Genomic DNA, 6,000 nt, shown 5'->3' with positions numbered 1-6,000 from the left:
TGGTTAAATATTTCAAATCATGAAAAAATGTTTGCTTTTAGAAGTAAAAAATACCCTGTGTTGGTCAACTTAATTTTTAGTTATTTCAGAGTACATAAACGCTTTTGAGACTCTTCTAGACAAATGTTCTCTTTGGTTTTTAAAATAAAGCTCTAATTGCCAAGTTTTTTAATACCTGGTCAAACTAATTGCAGTGACACCTTTTTAAAAAAAAGTCAGGTTCAATTTGGAACCATCTGAACACCAGAAGGTTAGAAAAGAATAGGTTAGGAAGAAGTTCCTTTTGCCGTGTGTTCTCAAATTTTTTGATTGACAGGGTGGGCAGGTTTATTATAATCATGTAACTCCACCACTTAGCAACTACAGGTTTTTGATTGTGTAATCTTTGTTGCTAAGCAACCCAGCAGTACTTATAAACAAGCCTAATAAGGTAGCTGTAGGGTGAAATACAGCTACTCAGCAGTTCATTTCAAAATACCCGAGTACAGTGAGTGATACTACCTATGATTATACTATGTGCATGTATTCTCTGTAAATTTGTTGCAATGTTCATTTTAATGTCTTATGCATAAGTGGTTGTATTTAAGTAGTACTTGCTTTCAGGTCAGATATTGGGTGAAATGTCAAGAAGAGTTTTAATTAATTTTCCTTTCAAAAACCCTGATTTCTTTTAGCAGAGTGCAAGCAAATGACAGGGTGCGTTCATTGTAAGGAATATGTCATATTGGCACACTTCCTTCTTGCGGCCAACTATCCCATTGAAACCAGTCTCCAGAAATATTCCTATTAAATTTTCCACGTGAAATAGTAAGTGGCAGTGGACAATTCATTAAATCCAACTTGCAGTTTTTCTATGGCTAATTGGGTACGGGATAGCATTAAATTAAATCCAAAGAAACCAATATTCTCACTAGGTCATTTAATTCTTGTCATTCAACAAGCCTCTTGAACTGCCAACAGTAAAAATCACTGAGTTGTTCTCATCTCCTTTTATTTCACATCCTCTGTAGAGGTGTTAAAATGTCCAAAATATGAGCAGCAGAAAGCAGGAAGATGAGAAGCAAGGGGTTTAGATAATGCGTAAACCAAATTATCAGCCCCAGGATGATTCAGAATTGACTCTGTAAGTTGAAATTCTCATCACGTTTCCCCTACTAGATTGTAAACGCCTTGAGGCTAGCAATCCTTTCTTCTAACTGTTGTACTCCCCCAAGCATTTAGTATTGTGTTATGCACACAGAAGTCACTCAATAAACATGAATAATTGCACTCTTTTCCATTTCAACTAATTAAATCTGTTTTTTTCCTCAAGACACTGACAGGATTTAGTGACAGATTTAATGTGAGAATCGAGAGTGAATAAACGGTACATGCATCAGGGGTTGCAAGCCTAAGAAGCAGGGAGGATGATAGTGTTGTCAACTGTGGTGGGAAAGTTAGGTGAGGAAATGGAGAACCCTCCCTTGACCCCATGGCTCCCTCCACTTGTCTTCCCAATTCCTTTCTACCGTTCTTATCCAAACTCCTTGCGTACCATGTATACACCCACTGCATCCACTTCCCCTCCAATTCTTTCCATGATTCCCTTCAATCTGGTTTCTGCCCCCTTCACCCCACCGAAGCTGCCTCCTCTTAAGTCACCAGTGACCTTCTTGAAGCAAGCGCTTAGTACAGTGCTCTGCACACGGTAAGCGCTCAATAAATACGATTGATTGAAGCAGCATGGCCTGGGAGTCCGAGGGACCTGGGTTCTAATCCCAGCTCTGCCACTTGTCTGCTGTGCACCTGTATATATGTTTGTACATATTTATTACTCTATTTATTTTACTTGTACATATCTATTCTATTTATTTTATTTTGTTAGTATGTTTGGTTTTGTTTCCCCCTTTTAGACTGTGAGCCCACTGTTGGGTAGGGACTGTCTCTATATGTTGCCAGTTTGTACTTCCCAAGCGCTTAGTACAGTGTTCTGCACACAGTAAGCGCTCAATAAATACGATTGATGATGATGATGCTGTGTGACCATGGACAAGTCATTTTAATTTCTCTATGCCTGTCACCTCATCTGTAAAATAGGGATTAAGACTCTGAGCCCCATGTGGGACAGGGACTGTGTGTCCAACCTGATTTGCTTGTATCCACCCCAGGGCTAAGTACTACAGTGCCTGGCACATAAGTGCTTTAAAAGTACCATAATTATTTTTACTATTATTATTGCCAAATCCGATGGCCTCTATTCCATCCTTATCCTTCTTGACTTCACTGGCACGGTCCTCTCCTCATTCTCCTCCTGTCCTCATTCTCCTCCTGTCTCTCTGGACACGCAGTCTCAGTCTCAGTCTCAGTGTTTTTCAGGTTTCTCCTCTGCCTCCCACCCCCGAACTGCTGGACTCCCTCAAGGCCCAGTTTTGGTTCCCCTTCTATTCTCCATCTACACCCACTTCCTTGGAGAACTCATTCTCTCCCATGGCTCCAACTACCATCTCTTCTTAGGATGAGTGCCAAATCCCTATCTCCAGTCGTGATCTCTCTCTTCCTCTGCAGTCTCGCATTTCCTCCTGCCTTCAGGACTTCTCTGCCTCAAACTAAACATGTCCAAAACAGAACTCTTCGTCTTCCTACCCAAAACCTTTTCTCCCCTTGTTTTTCTATCACTTTAGACAATACCACTTTCCTCCCTATTGCACAAGTCCATAATCTTGGCATTATCACTCATTCATTCAGTCATTTATTGAGAGCTTAGTGTGTGCAGAGCTTGGGAAAGTACAATACAGCAATTAACAGTGACATTCCCTGCCTACAATGAGTTTACAGTCTAGAGGGTTGTTATCCTCAACTTACCCTTAACTCAAATTACAATTATCTCATTTCCCCTACTCTCTCTCCCTTTTGCATCACCTGCGCGAGCAAAAGGATCTGTCCGCTTTAAGCACTTGATAGTCACCACACCTTCACAGCACTTAGGAGCACATCCATAATTTAATGTCTGTCTCCCCTTCTAGACTGTAAGCTTCTTATGGGCAGGGAGCATGTCTACCAACTCTGTTGTAATCTCCCAAGCTCTGAGTACAGTGCTCCGTACACAGTAAGCACTCAATAAATACCACTGATTGATCAGTGGAGAGCAGTGAGATTCTGTGATTGTGACTACCTTTTTGAAGGTAGTGATGATGGGCTTTTAAGATCCCTTAAGTATCACAGACCTTTCATTCTTATAGATCCCAACTAGGTTGTACATCTAAGTGATTCCATTGGGCTAAGAATTTTTTTAAAAATGTGGCTCAGGCTTTTGAGTTGTATGTTGCAAAAACACATTTCCCTCTCCAAATTTCCTTAACTAATGTATTCACAAATAGTTGCTATAGAGATGAAAATTTGAAATAGAGAATGAGCAGCAGGTGGACTGTGGAAAGAAAAAAAATCTCTTGAGTAGATATCTTTATATTTGTGCATTTAAAAAATTGGATTTTAGAGGTTGTTTTCCTTTTAAGCTCCTGTAAAGCCGTCTGGCCTAGTGGAAAGACTATGGGCCTATGAGTCAGGGCCTGGATTCTAATCTTGGTTCTACCACTTGCCTACTGTGTAACCTTGGGCAAGTCACTTAATTTCCCCATGCCTCATCTGTAAAATGGGGACTCAGTACCTGCCTTCCCCCCAGCATTAATTATGAGATCCACGTGGGACAAGGACTGTGTCCAACCAGATTATTCTGTATAAACCCCAGCGCTTAATACAGCACATCATACTTTATTATTAAAGGTGTTACATCATAGAATCATAGAGCTGGAAGGAGTATTTGAAGAAGTCATCTGGTCCAGCTCCCTGCCCTCCAGGCCTGTAAAAATGACTAAATCACCTAGGACAGATGTAAGATATATGTTTCTTAAAAAAAAAAGAAAAATCTAAGGATAGTTGCCATAAATTTTGATGGTAACCAAATTAAGTGTTTTATCAGCCAACAGTCAAATTCTTCTTTTATCAGGAGGCAGGGGAGTGAGTTGTTGGTGGAGCTTAGTGACGGAGGTAAAGGATAAGGCCATCCTGAGCAGACAGAAGGGACAGACTGAAGCGGACAGAGGGACAGAGGTTCTGGTAGCATGAACGAGTGAAAAGAGATCGTGCCTGGAAGTCAAGAAACCCAGGTTCTTCCAGCTCTGCCACTAGCCTCCTATTAGATCGTGAGCAAATATCAATTTCTTCCTGCTTCAGATTCCTTGTCTGTAAAATGGGGATAAAATACCTGCTCTCATTACCTTTTAGATTGGGAGCCTAGTGTGAGACAGATCCTGTGTCTGATCTGATTGTCTTGTATCTTATCCCAGTATCTAGTACTGTGCTTGGCACAGAAGCACTAAGTATTATTATTATTATTATTATTATTATTATTATTATTATTTTTAGAGAGTTCACAGGTGAAGTGGGTTGGGCTAACAAACAGATGGAAGCTTGGGCAGGTGGCCCACACCCTCCCTCCACCTCGGTTTTGTGCCTGCACTTCCCCTTTTTTTACGTGCCATCTAAAGAGCCTGTGTGCACAGGAGATATGCACACTTCACCAACAGTGTGATTTCCACTCTCCCACCCCCCAAAAACAGATGGCTATCCTAAGCTCCTACAGGCAGATTTAAGTTGTTTTCATGTCAGTTTGTTTTTAAAAATAGTAAATGAGATAGCTTAATTTAAGATTCTATAGCTTCTTAAAATGTTCTTAAGACCAGAGATCAGAGCACAATTACAGTGTGGTTTTATGATTCAAGACAATAATTAGGTGATGATACGTACTGTGAATTTGAAAAGATTAAATCCTGCTGCAAAAGTAAAGGAATAAAATGACCTTAAAGGACTCAAGGATAGCCTTTTTTTCAGGCTCCATTAAAATATAATTTGACAGGAAACTAATGTGAGCCCAGTTTAGTTTAAAAGCCTTTTTATAAAATGGAATGACAATACATTCGTTTTCAGTGATAGCACATTTCTGAAAGGACAGGACAGCTTCCTAGTTGATTTGGGTTGGCTAATATTCAATTTCTGCAATAAACAGAAAGGTGGATATGAGTAGTATTAACTAGGGAGATTGGTATTGATAATGTCCAGCTTTACTAGAAGAAAAAAAATGATGCTAAACAAAATCATTAGTACCATCCTTAATTTGAACCTACAGGACTAACAACTTTTCTTTTTTTCTGAAATGAAAAATGTAAGATACTTATACCTACTAAATTAAGTTTCCGCTCAGAAAGAAAATAGACAACTTCACATATGTGTTGTGCACATTTTAAACAGTGTCTCCACTTTTAAATGAGAAGCATTTTAGTGGTAGGACTTGTAAATAATTCATTGCCAGTTTTTTTCTCAATTTTTCAGTCACTCAACTGGAAAATTTAAGATGTCTTCGATTATTTTTGAAGAAACAATTGGAGTTCATAAGAAGTAGGTGCCTGCCAATTCATCATGCCCCATACTGGCATCCTTGGAAGTTGGGAGGACCCAGAATGTGGAGTTCAGAGAACCACGAACTGCTGATTTGCCGTGAAGCGACTGTAAGGATGAACTCAGCCTTGCCCCTTTTTAGTGTCTTTTTCTTCTCTTCTTTAAAGTATGAAATGCCAGGGGAGCCCCTAATCCCCTTCTATTTTGGAGTCATGGAGGGGAGTGTGGGGCCACTTGTTCCACCAGGCCCATGGTAGTGCAGGAGCCAAATGGGACTATGGGGGAATGTGTGAGCTTTGGGGAACTCAGAAGTCCCTTGTAGCATCAGGAAGCCCGTGCTGCATTTCTTCATCAACTGTAAGGTTAAATGAGGCTTGTTCATCATCATCATCAATTGTATTTATTGAGCGCTTACTGGCTTGTTGATGCTAGAGTTGGTATTTGGCAACCTCATGATTTAACTTCAGGCTAAATAGTTGGAATTAAGCAAGGGTGCAGCTCAAATCTCACTACTCTTCCTGAATAGAGTTGCACATATCTCCAAACTGGATGTCCCAAATCCCCTCAGGA

At 40.1% G+C, this 6,000-nt stretch overlaps 1 protein-coding gene across 4 annotated transcripts in view; it reads left to right on the top strand.

Moving 5' to 3' along the window:
- The first annotated feature begins 458 nt into the window (after positions 1 to 458).
- The window catches only part of CEP83 (centrosomal protein 83), a 37,760-nt gene continuing 32,218 nt past the window's right edge, over positions 459 to 6,000 (top strand). For 3 of the 4 annotated variants that reach the window (XM_038756942.1, XM_038756941.1, XM_038756943.1), the window contains exons 1-2: positions 461 to 487; positions 5,365 to 5,540. The gene's annotated coding sequence lies outside the window, so the exon portion shown is untranslated. Of the gene's footprint in view, positions 488 to 5,364; positions 5,541 to 6,000 lie in introns of all 4 variants that reach the window. The other variant, XM_038756944.1, reaches the window with a different exon arrangement.

The sequence above is a fragment of the Tachyglossus aculeatus genome, chromosome 14 (genome assembly GCF_015852505.1).
Source record: "Tachyglossus aculeatus isolate mTacAcu1 chromosome 14, mTacAcu1.pri, whole genome shotgun sequence".
Classification (NCBI taxonomy): Eukaryota; Metazoa; Chordata; class Mammalia; order Monotremata; family Tachyglossidae; genus Tachyglossus; species Tachyglossus aculeatus.
This window is presented reverse-complemented; position numbering and strand designations above follow the sequence as displayed.